This window comes from Tetranychus urticae, chromosome 2 (genome assembly GCF_039701765.1).
Source record: "Tetranychus urticae isolate SD_2017Ah chromosome 2, NJAU_TeUrti_SD_1.0, whole genome shotgun sequence".
NCBI lineage: Eukaryota > Metazoa > Arthropoda > Arachnida > Trombidiformes > Tetranychidae > Tetranychus > Tetranychus urticae.
In genome coordinates this window covers 2,182,143-2,199,956 of record NC_142959.1, presented here as the reverse complement: position 1 = coordinate 2,199,956, position 17,814 = coordinate 2,182,143, and the positions used below count along the sequence as shown (strand labels likewise).

Sequence of the window (17,814 nt, the reverse complement as noted above, 5' to 3'; positions counted from 1 at the left end):
TGTACATAATCTTGATTCAATTTATTATCCAAGATATTTATTCATCTTACCATGATTAGGATGAACCAAGAAGGAAGATGAAACCTCTTCTCTTCTTTTTTCTCCTTCTCTTCCTTGTTCTCCATTCAATCAACATTTGCCAACATTTTCTCACTTTATATTGACTTTTCTCTCTTTTCACTCTTTTCCATGTTTATATCTTTGTTGCATGTTTTCCATGTGCATTTCCATCTACATTTTATCCCCATCATCATCATCCTCTTTATCCTGCAACTGCTCATCTTCATGTAACCATAATGCATCCTTCATGTCTATCATAACTTTACAAAGGCACAAAAAAGTTGCTCAAATGAGGATCACCAGTAAAACCTCAATAATATGTTAATCTGCATTATCTTTATATCTTCTTCATTCTTATTCTGCCTTTTTTTGGAAACTTTTTTTCCCTCAACTTGGCCCATCTTGAAACGCCTAATCAATAATAGTAAAGTGATTTACATGACATTCTGGTTTTGCATGCTACAACAAACTACTAATTTCATGAGAAGCGAAAAAAAATTCTGACATTTCTTTTCGAGTTTAGACTTTTTTTTGTCTTAAAAGTTTTTTTTTCTTTCCTCTTCAACATTAAGATTCGGTCAAACTTGAAAACGTTGAAGGTTAAGAGGCAATGGACAAGTTTAGTCAAATGAAAGGTTATCGTTTCAACGAAATTATATTTGAAACTCTTAATGATGGAAACTTTGATTTTCCATTGATAATTGCATTTGTTTTTTCCTTACTGGGAAGAGATTAACGCTGAGAGCAAAGTTTATGAAAGTAGAAACGAAGGCGAAGAGGCAAAGAAGAAAAAAAAGCGAAGATAAACAAGATTAATAGTTGGCAAGAAAAATAGTGATAATAATAATGCTGATAATAATAGTGATAATAATTGGATTGAGTGAAAATAAAGCAATTTTCCTATTCACATGATGATTCAAGTTTGGCCGCAATTCAGTCAAAATGGTTAATGAATTGATTCAATTTTGTTTCCATTCTAATTCACATTCCCTTTATTTTATTAGACTAACATCATTTATAATGTGAGGCAAAGTAAAAACAAGAAAATGAATTGATAACAATGACGAATGTTGCCTTTAAATGGTTAAACTTGAACGAAATGATTGAAGATGCAAAAGTTGAACTAAATTTTTGTCTCAACTTGAGTAAAAAACAAAGTTGAAGGTAAAAATTTAAATAAAAATATTGCAACGGAAAAAAAAGAATGGAATCGAGAGAAGAAACAACAAAAAAGATAAACTGAGAAGCATATTCAGATTGGAATAAATATTTACTCAAAGTGTAGTAACTCTTCATTCCACTGTTGGATTCTCATGGAGTAATGCACCATGAATAATATTCAGAATTGCTCTTGAAACTGTTTTCTTCTTTTCACTAAAAGATCTTTTTCTCTTTTCTCATTTTTCCAACAGATTTTTTGTTCATTCAACATCGTCCGAATCGTAATCAATCGGAATTCTCCCAATCAACGATCGAATTTGGTTTTGATGCAACAATTTTCTTCGCCCAAATTAATTATCGAAACTTGTTGACAAGAACTTTTCCATTTCCAGAGTTTTTCATGTTCATCATGAAAGAATCATTAGAAGATGCAAAAGAAACGGACATGATAAACAGTTGATTCAGTTTTTCCATCGTTTTTGTTCTCAGTTCTCATCAATTGTTGCTTTTTGTTTTCTTTCATTTCTTCATTTTCCTTTCAATATTTATCAACTTATTTTGCTTTTACTTTTGGTTTACCTTTCTTCTTTTCTTCCCTTTCACCTGATATTAACAGGTAAAATTGAAACTTGAGCCAACTTCGATTTTCTCGGTTTTCTTCTTTTTCTTTCTCTTCTTATTCCTTTGATTAAATTGTCCTCAGGCTGTTGTATTTGGTCATTCAGTGGATAAAATGATGGATAACATTAGCACATAACTGATGAAATTGCAAGACAAATGTTGCTGGTCAAATTGGTAAATGAAGGAAACTGTAAAAGTCAAAATGTTAAATCCATCATTTCCCTTGATTGGTTATTTAATAAAATTTATTTTCATTTCTCATCAAACGGCTCATTGTATTTCATTCATGCCTCTGGCTTCCAGGTATACATTGTATTTAAAAGTAACTTAATTGAGATTGGACAACTTTTTTTTTGGTCTACAGTTTTTATTATTAAATGAGATTGTTGCTTCCATAGTTGCAAGCGTTTACATGGCAAATGATTTTCTCGTATCATGAGATGAAACTCAATATTCTTGTGTTACCTGGGAGATTGAAAATTTTTATCATTTCTTTTTCTTGTTCATCGCATTTCTAGTCTTGCTTTTTTTCGTCCTCTTTTTCGTTCTATTATTATACTTTATTGAACGAATCTCTTTCTCTCTCCATTTATTTGGTCAAACAAGAGGAGTTTCCGTGACCATTCCTGTGGGAAATGAGAATAAACTTTGCCTTTTTTGGCTCTTTTCTTCTCCTCATCTTCTTCTTGAGATAAACATGGAGTGACCAATGCAAGGAAAGACAAAGTAACATTGGTCTATTACTGGAATAAAATCAAACAAATGGGAATACTAATGCTTACCTAAATTGCAGGAATTTTTGGATCGCTTTGTTTCTGTCTTTACAATGCCAGGAAACTTGAATAGTAAAGACGAAAATTGTAACATTGCTATAAATCGTCATCAAATGAAACAAACACAAAGCCACATTGGTTTTGCTGTGCTGTTAAAAAGGTCAATTAATCATGTTGTACACCAATCCATGTTCACCTGAAACCGCAAACAAATTATTCGTTTAATAATTAAAGGAGTCGAGTTGACCGAACAAAATTTGGATACATTTTTAAAAATTTATCAACAAAGTTTGAAGTATTAACTTGCCAGAATAGTTTCAGTAAAATCATTGCTTTTGCAACAGTAGAGCATCTAAGCTCAAATGTGACGAGAACGATTCATCCTGATTTATCAGTCAAAAGAACTGGAAACTTGGAAAACATTCTACAAAAAACTGAAAATCATCTATTCAAATCTTATATCATTGTTGAAGAGTTAGTTTCAGGTCTTGCTGTGCATCTTGTTTGAGATTTATTTTCACAGCATTTAAGCATTCAATCAATCTGAATGGATAATCTTTAAAACTTTGCCAATCATACAAGATTCAAATAGAGATTATTACAGGTTAAGAATTTGCTCGAAACAAGAAAAGTCAAAATTTCATTGAAATTCTAGCAGTTGAAGTGTTGTAAATTTTTCACTCCCAAGCTGCATAGCAAATAGGATTTATTTATAAAACAATAAAGTTTAGCCGAAAATTTGATTTTATTTCGATAATTCGGTGGAAAATTTTCTTTTATAAATTGACTTCCAAAGTTGTTCAAAATTGAGTTAAACAGATTGAAATTGAACCGAGAAAATGAAAAGAAAATTTGGTCAAAACAAGTTGACATCACGTAAAGATATTGCTTAAAGCAAATAGTTTAATGAGAATGGAGTCAGATAATGAACCAACTACGAATCCAGAATGAATTAACAACCAAATTGTATCAAAAACTGATTGCCAATAAATTCAATCAAAAAAACTAATCTATCTTGAAATGAATAGAAATTGAATCAATCTTCGGCGAAAAATCCTAGTACAATTCCAAATAGAAATCTTTCTTTTTCATTCTAATCTAAAATCGTGAAATAATCGAGTCAACTTCAGTTGACAACAGAAGTGTTTACAACGATATTCATCTTGTCCTCGCGTCAATAGTTACTAATATCAATAAATAATATACAAGAAAACTCGACATTTTGAAAGGTAAAGTATCTTATTCAACCTTACAAGTTTCTTGTTTTGTCTCACTTTATCATCATTTTGTATTCTTATTTGCTCATCATATTTATTTACAGATTTTCCAGTTTACTTTATCCTTTCCAACTGAAAGCTGAAACAAAATAACATTTTGACCGTGAAAAAGGATAACATTGAAGCTACTTGGAAGGGAATGTTGACCAGAATCTAGTTGCCATCCATATTCATGTTAAACTGTGTATTAATTTTATTTGTTTTCTTGTTTGTCCTGACATTACTCACAGCTCGAGTAGACAATTTTCATATTAAAAGATGAATGTCACAGAGTTGTTTGTTTAATGCTCAACTTGATATGAAAAGAGATCAACTTTTCAAAGTAGAGTTTGCTTAACGATGAGAAGGTGGAAAATGTAGTAAAATCATTTCAACTAATAGTAAAAGAAAAGGGAAAAGTTGAAAGACAAAAAAAAGTAAATCAAATATCGAAGTAATTTTGAAGATTGAAGTAAAAACAAAACTTAAAATGATTTATATCTGTGCATTTGGCTTCCCTGGTGATTTTATCATTGTAAAGTTGAAGGAATTGAAGAAACAAAAAAAACAGAAACGATGAGAGATTGAAAAATATGGAACCAGAAATCGAAAGGTTTTGTACATGATGATGATTCTGATGATAGTAAAAGTAAATGTTGCAGTTGATCATTGATTCCAAAAGAAAAGAAAAAAAAGTTCGAGATTAATACCAATTCAATCTTGAAATGGATCATGGAAATTGTCATGAACAGAGTTGCTTATGACTGGGACAGGAAAGGAAAAACTGGTGAAAAAAGGAATAAAAAATTGCAGGATAATCAAATGAAATATTGGAATGGGAAGAAGAAGAAGAAGATAAAAATACATCAACAACAGGTATACCTTGAGAGAGAAAATTTTTGTCATTTTCTTTTTCATTTTTCTTCTCTTGAGGTGACATTCAACTCATCATTATCACCATCGAATCACATTGTATATGATTTTCGGTTCTTTTCCTTTTCTTCATTTCTCTTTTCGTCTCCAAGCATTTCATTGTTGAAATACTTTTCTTGAAACTTTTCCTTCTCATATTTTACCATTTCCACTATTGTTGTCACTCCAAACTTACAATGTAACTTTGCAACATTATTATCTAAGTGTGTCCAAAGCGATATTCATGGTTAAACATTTGATCAGTAAAAGTATACTTACAACAGTTATCCACTGGAAACAGACCGAAAACAGTTTTCACTCCATTAACTTGATGATGAGCACCAACAGGTAATGAGGTAACCCAAAAAAACCATTAATATTGCCTCTTCTTCTTGCCTTATTAACATGAAATATTTTATTCTTTTTTTCGCCTTTTAGCTTTTCTCATCATCTTCAACCTTTTTACAAGTTTTTTGCTCTTCATTTTGCTATTCAACCTGCACTTGTCCATGTCAATTAGGTCGAAATTCAACCATTTGGAATTTTTGTTGAAAACTTTTTTATTTCTTTAGTCACAATTATCGACTTTGAATTTCAAATTTTCTTTGAAAGTGAAAGTTAATCAAAATGTAAATATCTTGTTATAAGGTGAATGTAGAGCAATAATTGGTGTTTATTGCCAAGTAAATGTAATGAGATTTGTCTGAATTTAATAGGAAAAGTAAATCATAAATAATGGAATAGATGATAAATAGATAATTCTGTTTGTTGTAATATTTTCAGTTGAAATATTATTTAGTTTGATGATTGGTAGCAAATAGAGTAACTCTTAAATTGTAAACAAAACTTTCTTCTTTTCACGATTTCACTTCGAGTTTGACGAAAAGAAAAGGTTTGTTCAATTAACGCAAATAAACCATTTAGCTTTCCTTTTATTGAATTACCTTCAAGTTGATACAAGTTGAATCAAAATTTTCGTCACTCTGTGATTTTCGTTGTAAGAAAGTGTAATTTTTTTATGTAAATGCACTCGAGTTGCATGGAAATTTTGATTTACTTTTTTTCTTTTCTCTTCACCAGTTCTAAAACATGGAAAGTCTGTAAGATGTCGAGAGTCAACTTGGAATGAGAAATCATTTGTGTAAAGAGAAAGTGAAAAGGTGTCGAAAAAGGGTTAAAAGAATATTAAATGAGAATGAAAATTTTGTGAAAAGTTGTGATATTTATTCAAATGGCATATTCAGATTCAAGTTTTTCTTCCTTTCGTTCAACATCAAATCAAATGTAATGGTTGCAAGTTACAGGAAAAGAGTGAAAATTGAATCAAACTTGCATCACAAATTCAAAGACTCACTTCAATTTGAACCTTTCGTTAATTCAATCGACTAAACTAGTTTACATTACGAAATTTACCTTCGATTTTCGTTTTTTCTCTTTTCTTTTTTCCCCTGTTCTACACTCATTTTATTCACCCAACCTCACCTCATCTCTTTACCAACTCTTGGAATCCAATTTCGATCTTTGCACTTGAATATTCGATATCAGATTCTCTTTTCGTTGCAAAAAGACTTAATTATCAATAATTCACTCTCAATGAGCATTCATAAATTATCTTGAAAATAGTCGAGAATGAGTTCGAAGTTTTGCATTTTTCGCTCCATTCGATTACAATGTAAATTGAAATTCAAATTGTTATCGAATCATTAAATTTCTCTTTGAATGATTGATTGTTTTTTCCAATCAAATTGTTGACATCACTTTACCTTTTATTAAATATTTTTTCGAGAAATCAGTTTCTCTTATTTTTGTTTCCATTTACGAGTATCAAAAGTATCTTTTTCATGAATTTTCTCATGTTTTCCTTTTCTGCATTCGTCAGCAAAAGTTTTTCCAACCATTGGACTGTAAACTTGACACAAACTAAACACTTTTGGTTAACACTGAAAGTTGACATGAAATGATATTTACAGTCAACAGAGTAGATTAAATTTCCATGTAAATTGGTTAAACTTGGTAAGAAGAAAAGTCGAGAGAAAAGAAAATTATAAAAAAAGAAAATTTGACAAACATTCGAGTATCTATCAGACTGTATTATTCATTTACAATTGAATTTCCTTCTCATTAGTCCCAATTCTCAATGGAGAGTTGCCATTGTCAAGTTTAGTCAACGCAAGTTGAACTAAATTGTCTTTTGTATTCTGATTAAAATGATAACCTTAATAACTGGCAGTAAAACTGTTAAATGATGACAAAAGCTCGAGTATTGAAAAGTGCAAATAATGACTATTTGAAGCAAATTGACTTGAAAAGTTGAGATCAATCAATTTTTCTTGTTCGTAAACTAAACCTTTGCAGTTGATTAAAGTTTATTTCAATTTCATTCCCACCAAATGAACATGAATAAAATTGTAAGCAAAGGCTGTGGCAAAGGGACGAGCGATTTGGTAAAAGCTCAAGGCAAATTGAATGTAAAGCAAAAAGAGAAGCAAAAATAGTGTCAATCCAGACTAATTTGAAAGTAAATTAGCTGAAAAAGCCTTCAAGGTTTCATGATGAGCCGAGAAAAGACAAAGAGATAAAAATTGGTTTACTTTGTTTCACTTTACTGATTCATCGATTCATAATCAGAATTTGCTGACGTTCATTCAAGATCATTAAAATTGGAAAATATTCCAAGAAACATTTTCTTTGGATTCATTTTTTGGAAAATTGCATCTTCGAACCAAATCTAATTTTCAATTTTCTGGTGAATTGCAAAGCAAATGTTTCAACTCTTCTCTAGTTTTTGCGAGTTTTGTGGATATCTTTTTTGGTTATTAATTAAAAAACTAAATCACGATTTAATGATCATTCATTCCTCTTCTTCATGATTCTTGTATTTCTCATGGTTTATTGATAATCTTTGGAATCTTATTTACTAATAAGTTTTTGTCATTAGAATTGAGATGATCAATTAATGTTGAATGCAAAGGGAAAGGTTGATCCGACATTCGTCTTTACCTTTCCATGATTATTATAAACTTGATGGGTTTGCTTCTCATTAGAATGATAATTTATTAACTAACATGATGATCATTAGTTGAAGTTGGTTAACAAAAATGATTTAATGGAAATTGAATGCAAGAATTGCAATTGAATTTTTGATGGCAAAATGGAAATGGAAAAAGTTTGGATGGAAAAAAAGACGAAAATCTGTAATTAATTGGAGCAATAAAAGTAATAAGTAAAAAAATGTTGAAAAAAGTCATTTTTTGCTTCTTACATTATTCCAAATGAATAGCAACATCAACTGTATCAGTGTAAATATTGCATGCAATGAAACTGGAATTTTGTTTCCTTGTTTTACTTCTTCATGATAATGATGGCCAAATAGTGAAGTCAACCTTTTCACTGTAACTGAGAATCAAATTGTGCTAATAAACGATAAATGGTCAACCAATTGGTGTAAACATGATGACCGAGTAGAAGCAAAATTAAATAAATTGTCCAATAAATGTCCATTCGCATTGTGATTGAGCCAACTGGATCAAGAATCAACAAAATATGGACATTTTTTTCTACTCTTTTGGGTTTTCCTTTGACCCATAATTTAACCCAAACTAACCAAGTATTGCTCGAAGATCTGAAGCTCAAGATGTAAAGAATGACAAAGTGAATTGTCATCAATTTAACCTTTTTTAATGTTGCCATCCTTCATCATCTTCACCCCAAAGCTGATGTACTTTCAGTTACTAAAAGTTGAACCAAAAGTCGAACCAAAAGTTGAATCTTTTTTCGCATCTTATCCGAGTTTTGCAATTCCATTAAAATTGTATAATTCAGTCCGTCTTTCTAGTCCATTGAGCCTTGCCTTGTTGATGATTTAATCTTGAAGGTTAAACTTAACTTTGGAGTGAAATTGACCAGCCTAAGTCCGGTGAGATTTGATTTGAACCAAATTAACGTTCATCTTGTTTTCTGTCTTTTTTTGTTTCTTTCCAGCATTTCATCTTCTTTACCTTTTCAACTGAAATTTTTTCATGAATCAGGAATGTATAACGTTGAGCAAAACTTCTTTTTTTCTCTGCTTTTGAAAAGCAAAAGAAACAATCTTCATTTCAAATTCGATATCAAAGGCTACCAAATGGTTATATCATTTGATGATCTGGGAGTTTTCACTCCAAGTTTTATTGCGCTGTCAATGGTTTAGGAAATGGTCAAGTAAAAAATGAATTTTTTCACCATTTTTTTCTTTTCTTTCTTTTTCTCTCGCCTGAAAATTGTCACCATTTGCAGTAAACAAGTTTCAAGTTGGATCAAAAGCCAACATTATATATATTTTTCCCTCTCCTTTTAATAATAATAATCGATGCTGATGATGCTCTCGATGATGATGTGATGATGGCGACCGAGTCAAAGTCAATTCTTACTGAGGTTAGAGAGTGTAAATATGAATGATGATATTATCACTTTAATGGTATAATATTATCATAAAGTAAATTCCAACTAAAATCCTAATCTTTTTTTCGTTCATTTCTTTTTCGCTTTTCCTTCACAAGCGGATAATTTTTTTTACTTTTCAACTTTTTCTTCACAGGTTGTTTCCGATTTGAAAGAGAAACAGATCATTAAGTCTATAATTGATCTGAGCCTGTGCGTTTGACAATCATTCTGATTTTTGCGCTCTTCATGGTTCAATCTTTTGTTTCATTCAGGGCTGCTCAAACCGTAGATTTCGTTGCTTTACAAAAACTCAATAAATGTTAAGAGAGATTGAGATTGAGGCTTTTTCAAGGTGCAAAAACATTCTTTCTGACTGACTCATTTAACACCGAAATAGAATACATAATTGCTGAACAAAAAGTTATGGCAACTATTATCGATGACATTTTCAACTATAAAGAAATTGGAATATTTCACGACTTTTCTGTTACTCAGAGATGATAAATGATAGGCTTCTCAAGTCAACTAATCATCCCGGACAATGTTCCCTATTTTAATGAAACTGATTCGTATTAAACAATATAGTTTGATGTTTCGATAAAGTGAACCATCATGCCATCATGTGAGCAGAAAACGAAATGTAAATTTTTAGTCAAGTTTATCTTATTTATTGATGGTTTTATGAATCAAGTCGAGTCAATTTATGATCACAGATAGCACCTAACAGTTATCTACGAATAGTGTTAATCGAAAAGATGTTGAGCCTTTGAATGATCATTTTAATATTAATCCTTTAGAGCATTTATTTCTCAGAAAACAATAGTTGACGAAAAAGTTCACTTATTTTACCGAATTTTCAGCCAGTTTCAGTTATTTGTTATTATATTAGATAATTAAGACCTGCTAATCTTGTGAAATATTTGTCTAATTATTGAAAAATCTATTAATAGAATTAAATTAAATTGTTAAGAATTTTATTGTCATATGTTTTGATATGATCAAAGCTAATGCAGTCAGACTTAACAAAACGGATATTTTCTGCATGAGTCGCCATCTAACAAAGAGTAAACACACTGTGTGAGAGTTGAATTGAAATTGGATTTTAATCAAACTATGTTATATGGTTAAATTGAAATCAATGAAATCAGATACTCCGAGAGGTTGATCAACTTTAAATCTTTGTATGTGATGCTTCCTGAATGGCTATAATCGAGATCAAAAAACAAAAAATACAGGAGTTGTCCATGAGAAACTCGATGAATGATTCAAAATCCCTTTAGATTAAAAAACATGATGTGTGCTCCGAAATCAACCAAGAATTAGGTAGGTGTAGCGCTATTGCCTTGTAGGTGCTACCATTTATGAGCAAATCATATACAATCGAGGCTCAAAGGTTTAAGTCCCATGGTCAAAATTCTGGCCAATGTTTTTTGCTGGTTTATGTTTAACCTGTTCATGAGTCAAGACAGTTTCATTTTCCCTCTGTTTGGCTATTTCTTCAAATATGAAACTATTTTAATATTATTCACTATGCTTTATTACAAAACATTTTAATTTAAGGAGTGGTGCCAAAAAATCTCACTTTCGAGTTAAGGGTTAGGACATTGATTTTGGCCATTGGCCTGAAAAATTTGAACCTCGATATCTCGCGAATGGTAGTACTCACAGTCACCAATCTTTAACTAATCATTAGGTGCTAACATGGGCTATAACATTCAACTACTAAATATTTATAAAAATTGATTTTATTAATTCATTTATGAATAAACTTCTAAAGCGTCATAAGATTTGTGTTTGAATAATCATTCACATTGATAAACGAAGTATAAAATCTGGCAACTCAAGGAATTCAATGCTATAACTTTTTTGTATGAATTTTAATGATTCAAAATGTTCAATTTATTGTAGCCTTTGTTAGCACCTAATGATTAGTTAAAGATTTATGACTGTGAGTACTTACATTCGCGAGATATCGAGGTTCAAAGTTTTCAGGCCAATGGCCAAAATCAAGAGAACTGTTGATAAATTGAAAAAAGTTTTCGATCGATGATGTGTACCGACAACTTCTCGACAAATAATGAGTTTCAGATCTCTAGCTATCATGGTCATGAAATGGCTTAACGGAAAATCTAAGTGATCTGTTGCACAGAAACAGAGGAGTTTATTTCCCGAAATAACTCTTAACTCGAAAGTCAGATTTTTTGCTACACCTCCTTTTAGATAAAAATGAAGCGGTTTCTAGTATTTTAATTTTCCCACTTTATTTCATATCTTATAACATTACGGCGCAATTTATTGCAATATTCACATTTAATAGTGGTTTTTATTTTTTGAAGCACATTATTCAAATGATACAACTGCTGCAAATATGTCTGCTTTAGTGAACTTAACTGAGCTGATTCTCAAGCTACTAATTTTGCCTTGTTTGCTGCGAGTGTTGCTGATCCTGCTGCCAAGAATACGCCTCATAACCACCGTTTGCACTATATCCGTTTCCTTAACCAGACCCTGCGGCTGCGGCTGCAGCTGAATCTGCTCCCAAACCCCGTGCACCATACCCACCGATTGCAACATACCCGTTTCCATAACCAGACCCTGCGGCTCCGGATGCACCTGCGGCTGCAGCTGCGGCTGCAGCTGAAGCTGCTGCGTTACCCCCTGCACCATACCCGTTTCCACCCTACTCACCCTGGGCAGACCCACCTTGGCCCTGGCCATCAGTGATAGCGGTGGCGAGAATTATTAAGCTTAATGTCATTACAATAAACATTTTAAAGTGATCGTTTTTGAACTTTGCTTGTCTCAATTTGAGATGATATGATTGCAATTGATGAAGTTCTGGGTTTTATAGCAGTTTTATATGGGATCTGATTAAACACGTTCGGAAAAGGAAATGCTTATGATTTTTTTCTTTATTAAATCTACTGTATTCGCTCTGAAAAGCACGCCCTCAAAGCATATTGTTGATACAAGTTAGAAGTTTGCTAAACATTAATGAACATTTACAAACAACTTTAACGTTTGCTTAGAAGCTTCCCCAAGTTAAAATCTAAAATTTAAATTTTCTTTGTTAAACTATGTGTATTTACTTTGGAATTTAGTTCATGAAAATCAAAAGTAGTTAGCAACTAATTAACCGTAGATATTAGATACAATAGTCGCTAAATGTCATAGCAATATTTGAACAATTGTGTCTTCATCAATATTATTCAACGATTCCTTTTGTTGTCTTTTGTTGTTTTTAGTTAAAAATTTAGAATAATTTAAAGAATTAGCAATTTGAATAGGAAGGTTAATTGAAATTGTTTTGTAAGTTTTTGCTATGAATAAGAATAACCTATTCATCCTTTTTAATCTCTAATTTAGTCATCGTGTCTACATTTTTCTGAAAAAATTGATACCATTTCAATTGTTGAATTCATGAGGACTGTCATGAGGACTGTCATCAAGATATTTTGATTAAAATAATTGTTTCTTGATTTATGACAACCTATTGATTGATTTGGACGAGTTTATTAAGCAAAAATGAATGAACTCAAATTAAATATACTGGACGTTTTTTCAACCTGACTTCTGTTAACAGTCATAAAGCGCGAAAGATTTATGCTAAAGATTGCTTACGGACTGTTAAATATTTCGTTTAGACTGTATTGGTTTAATCATGAACACTTGAACGGAGTAATCAAGACTGACTTTAATAATGTAATAATGAAATCAAGTAAAATCAAGGATAATCGTAAAGGATAGATAAATGTATTAATTGCTCTAATTGTGAATGGACAACAATACTGTTCATTGTTAACTGTTAACTTCAACAGCCACCCTTGTTGTCATTTCACAACGAGTTTCAATCAACTGTCCATAAAATTTCTGTTGATAAGTTCATGAATCTTGGTCCAGGTAATGGTTTAGTCAGAAGGTCAGCTAAGTTATCAGCTGAAGAAATATAATTAAGATTGATTAATTTACTTTCTACTGCTTGTCTAATGAAATGATACTGAATATCAATATGTTTCGTTCTTGAATGATAAATAGGATTTTTAGCTAACTTCAATGCTCCTTGATTATCACCAAACAATTCAACAATATCAATATCTATACCCAATTCATTAAGCATCCTCATCAACCAGATTGCCTCTTTTGTTGCTGCAGTTAGCGCCATGTACTCTGCTTCTGTAGTTGATAAAGCTACAGTTGCTTGCTTTTTGCTACCCCATGAAATCGGATTACCATTGAGTCTGAACAAATACCCAGTAAATGATTTTCTGTCGATCTTATCACCACCCCAATCTGAATCGGCAAAACCTTCTAAATTAAACATGCATTTATTATTCCCTAGTTTTATTCCTAATTTTGCAGTTGACTTCAAATATCGAAACACTCTTTTAACTGCTGACCAATGATGTTCTTCTGGTTTCGAGTTAAATTGGGATAAAATACTAACAATAATGGCCAAGTCTGGTCTTGTACAGGTTACAAGATAATTCAAAGAACCAGTAGCACTTTGATAACGAGTAACAAACGATTCGTTTTGGGCTAGATTTTTATGTTCAGTTTTAGCAATATTAATGTTACCATCATATGGAGTCTTAACACTCTTACATTGAGTCATTTGAAATTTGTCAAGTATCTCATTAATATATCGTTCTTGAAATAGATAAATGACACTTTCTTTTCTGTCCCACTTCATGTTAATGCCGAGAAATTGTTCAATATTTGCAATAATTGTCATATCGAACTTAAGATTAAGTTGATTTTTCAATTCAACCAAACATTTTTCGTTCGATCCAATGGCAAGAAGATCATCGACATAAAGAATTATGAAGATTTCATCTGATTCACGTTTTCGCCTGAATATACAAGTATCATTGTTCAAATTGGTAAAACCAATACTTTTCAAAGTTCCATCAACTTCTTTAAACCAAACCAATGCTGCTTGTTTCAATCCATAAATACTTTTTCTCAATTTACAAACTTTACCTTCATCTTGTACAAAACCATCGGGCTGTTTCATGTACACAGTTTCAGTTAGTTCACCATTGAGGAAAGCAGTTTTTACATCCATTTGGATTAAGGTCATTTGTTTTACCATTGCAATACAAAGTACAGCTCGAATAGATGTGAACTTGCTAACTGGTGAAAAGGTCTCATCATAGTCAACAAATGGAATTTGCTTGAAGCCTTTTGCAACCAATCTTGCCTTAGCTCGATTGATCGAACCATCACTATTCAACTTGTAAGTAAATACCCAACGACAATCAATCACATTCATTTCATCCTGATGATCAACCAATTCCCATGTTTTGTTAGCAATCAATGAATCCATTTCTTGTTGAGCTGCTTTTAACCAAATATTTTTGTCTTGTCTGTTATTAAGTTCAAGCATTGATGAAGGTGGTTTAACAATTGTATTTTGGTGCTCGGACAAGTTAGCTGAATCAGTGTAATTATCAACGATATCATCATTGAACACGACATCTCTAGTTACTATCAACTTTCCTTCAGCTTCATCCCAAACTTTAAATGCCTTTTGATTCTCAGGGTAACCAAGAAAAATACATTTACGTGTTTTTGATTCTAACTTATTTCTAAGTTCTTTTGGTACATGAACGTAACAATAACAGCCAAAGATCTTTATTTTACTAAAATCAATAGGTTTACCTGACCAAATTTCTTCAGGTATTTTAAATTCAATGCTTGGATTAGGTCTACGATTGATAAGATAAACTGCTGTATCAACAGCTTCACCCCAAAATTCATCTGTCATATTAGCATCATGTAACATACAACGAACAGTTTCCATTATTGTACGATTCATTCGTTCTGCTACACCATTTTGCTGAGGTGAATAACGAACAGAAAGCTGATGTTGAATACCATTGAGTGATAAATAATCTTCAACCTCTTTAGCAATAAACTCTTTCGCTCCGTCTGTACGTAATACTTTTACATTTTTGTTTTTGCTATTCCCAACTCGCTTCAAGAACTTGATAATAATACTTTGAGATTGATCTCTTTTCGCCATCAAATAAACAAATGTCTTCTTACTGAAGTCATCAATAAACGTTTGAAAATATTTATTACCACCAATTGACTCAACTGGCATAGGACCACAAATGTCGCTATGAATTAAGTCAAGACACTCAGATGACTTAGAGGTTGACTCTTCAAATGGTTTTCTTGTTTGTTTACCGTAGAGACATGACTCACAAGTTTTAACAATATCATGGTTTACTTGTTTCGATAATTTGAGTTTCTCCTCTTTAACCAACCTTTCAACAGTTCGAACATTACAATGACCTAATCTTCGATGCCATAAAACAGTTTCATCAATTTTGAGTTCATTTGCAATATTACATTGACCAGAAGAGTTTACAATATTTTTGATCTGATATAAACCATTAATCAACTTTGCTTCAATCAATAACCGATTTTTACCATTTTTTATCGAACAATATCCAGCTTCAATCAAAATCTTAGCACCATTTGCACTTGCAACTGACATTGACAATAGATTCTTACCCAATTTAGGAATGTAATAAGTATTCATTAGATTAATAACATTGATACCACCAGTTGTTTCAATTTTCAATGTTACTGTACCAATACCAATAGCATTAATTTTACTGTCATCTGCAAGTGTAATTGGTACATTTTCAATATACTTGAAATCAGAAAACCATTTAAGATTGTTAACCATGTGAGAAGAAGCACCAGAGTCAATATACCATTGATCAACATGGTTAGTTCCAGTATTAACCATTAGTGCTGAAACGTTAACAGAATCAGAAGCATCTTTCATCTTATCTTCGTCATTCTGTTTCTTTTTACACTCTCGAGCCCAATGACCTTTTTGCTTACAATAATTGCACTTTCCAAAGCGCTTTTGTCTTAATTTATTAGCATTACTTGCCTTTATTTGCTTCTTGTTGTTGTTGTTGATACTCAATTTACTGGTTAGCAAAGCAATCTGACTATCATTATTTGCTATATCAAGGTTTAGCTTACGATTATACTCCTCGAGAACACGACCTTTAACAAAATTGAAGTCAATTTTTGATGAACCGAATTGAGATTCAAGGGAAACAATCAGAGTTTCATATGTACTCGGTAAACTTTGAAGTAATGCAATAACCAAGTCATTATCACTGACAGTCTGATTGATAGCTTCCAATTTTTGCTTCAAATCAATAAGAGTATTAATATGCTTGACCATATCCCCAGATATATATTTGATATTCAATAATTGTTTCCGTAAATTGAACTGATTTGCAAGACAAATTTTCTCAAAATTTTCGCAAAGACTAATCCAAGCAGCTCTTGGATCTTTCGAGTCTCTGATGAGAGTTAAAAACTGATCCTCGACATTAAGAGCAATCAATCTCATCAACTTCTTCTGCTTCTTAACAAAAGCAGTCAACTGTTGACCGTTCAACTTATCACCTTTCTCGTCACCGGTAAGAATATTCCACAAATCCAAGTCTTCACAGATCAACTTGATCTTGAATTTCCAGTTAATCCAATTTTCCTGGTTTAATTTTTCAATTGATATAGATTTTGAATCTTCCATGGTGTAAATAGGTTTCGTCAATGATTAATAAAACAATACCTTTAAACGCAACTAATAAACGAAGCACGATGAGCCCATAACCTGTTAAATATTTCGTTTAGACTGTATTGGTTTAATCATGAACACTTGAACGGAGTAATCAAGACTGACTTTAATAATGTAATAATGAAATCAAGTAAAATCAAGGATAATCGTAAAGGATAGATAAATGTATTAATTGCTCTAATTGTGAATGGACAACAATACTGTTCATTGTTAACTGTTAACTTCAACACGGACTATGAGTTTCCGCAAAAAGAAAAACGATAAGAGCAAATTCTTAAGCTAATTCTAGGTCATGCAAATTTTGACCTCTCATTGACTCCTTAAAATGAACTATGAAATACGCGATTTTTAAGCCCTGTTGACCTTTGTAAAGACTTAATATTAATAAATATAAGTTATATACAGCATCGAAAGTAAAGTTAGAGCTGGTTACGTTATCTTTTGCCCATTGTTTGGTAACCAAGCATATTTTAGTAGTCAATTTTTGAGATTTATCAACACAATCAACAACGATTAAATACCTTAACCAATGAGCCTCGTGTTGATGTTAATTGTGCTTAATTTATCTCTAAAAATTGACTACTAAAATATGCTTGGTTACCAAACAATGGGCAAAAGATAACGTAACCAGCTCTAACTTTACTTTCGATGCTGTATAAAAGAGATAGATATATAAATATTACGAAAAATCTAATGATATGGATTTCACTTATTTTCCTGTTTCGTAAATGCTGGAATGTCTGAAAAGGCCAATTCTGATCGTCACGAATCGAAAATAGTGAAAAAGATATGAAATATGGCCTAAGAGTATGCCGTATTGTCGTAGTATTCAGATTTTTGCTTCATCTTTACTATTTTTACTTACATCATTTATCTTAACCAATTTCATCTTTGTCAAGTGTTCAATCTCCAAACGGATAATAAAAAAGTAAGAGGTAAGAAAGCTGTAAAATAGCTTTATTGATTGTTGCATGCGTTTCTATTTTATTTTTCA

General features: G+C 31.6%; 1 protein-coding gene across 2 annotated transcripts in view; it reads left to right on the top strand.

The window, feature by feature from the left end:
- Positions 1–2,108, top strand: part of LOC107363759 (uncharacterized) — a 34,887-nt gene extending 32,779 nt beyond the window's left edge. Inside the window, exon 10 of one of the 2 annotated variants that reach the window (XM_015931028.3) lies at positions 1,473–2,108. The gene's annotated coding sequence lies outside the window, so the exon portion shown is untranslated. The remainder of the gene's footprint in view (positions 1–1,472) is intronic. The other variant, XM_015931029.3, reaches the window with a different exon arrangement.
- Positions 2,109–17,814: the final 15,706 nt, after the last annotated feature.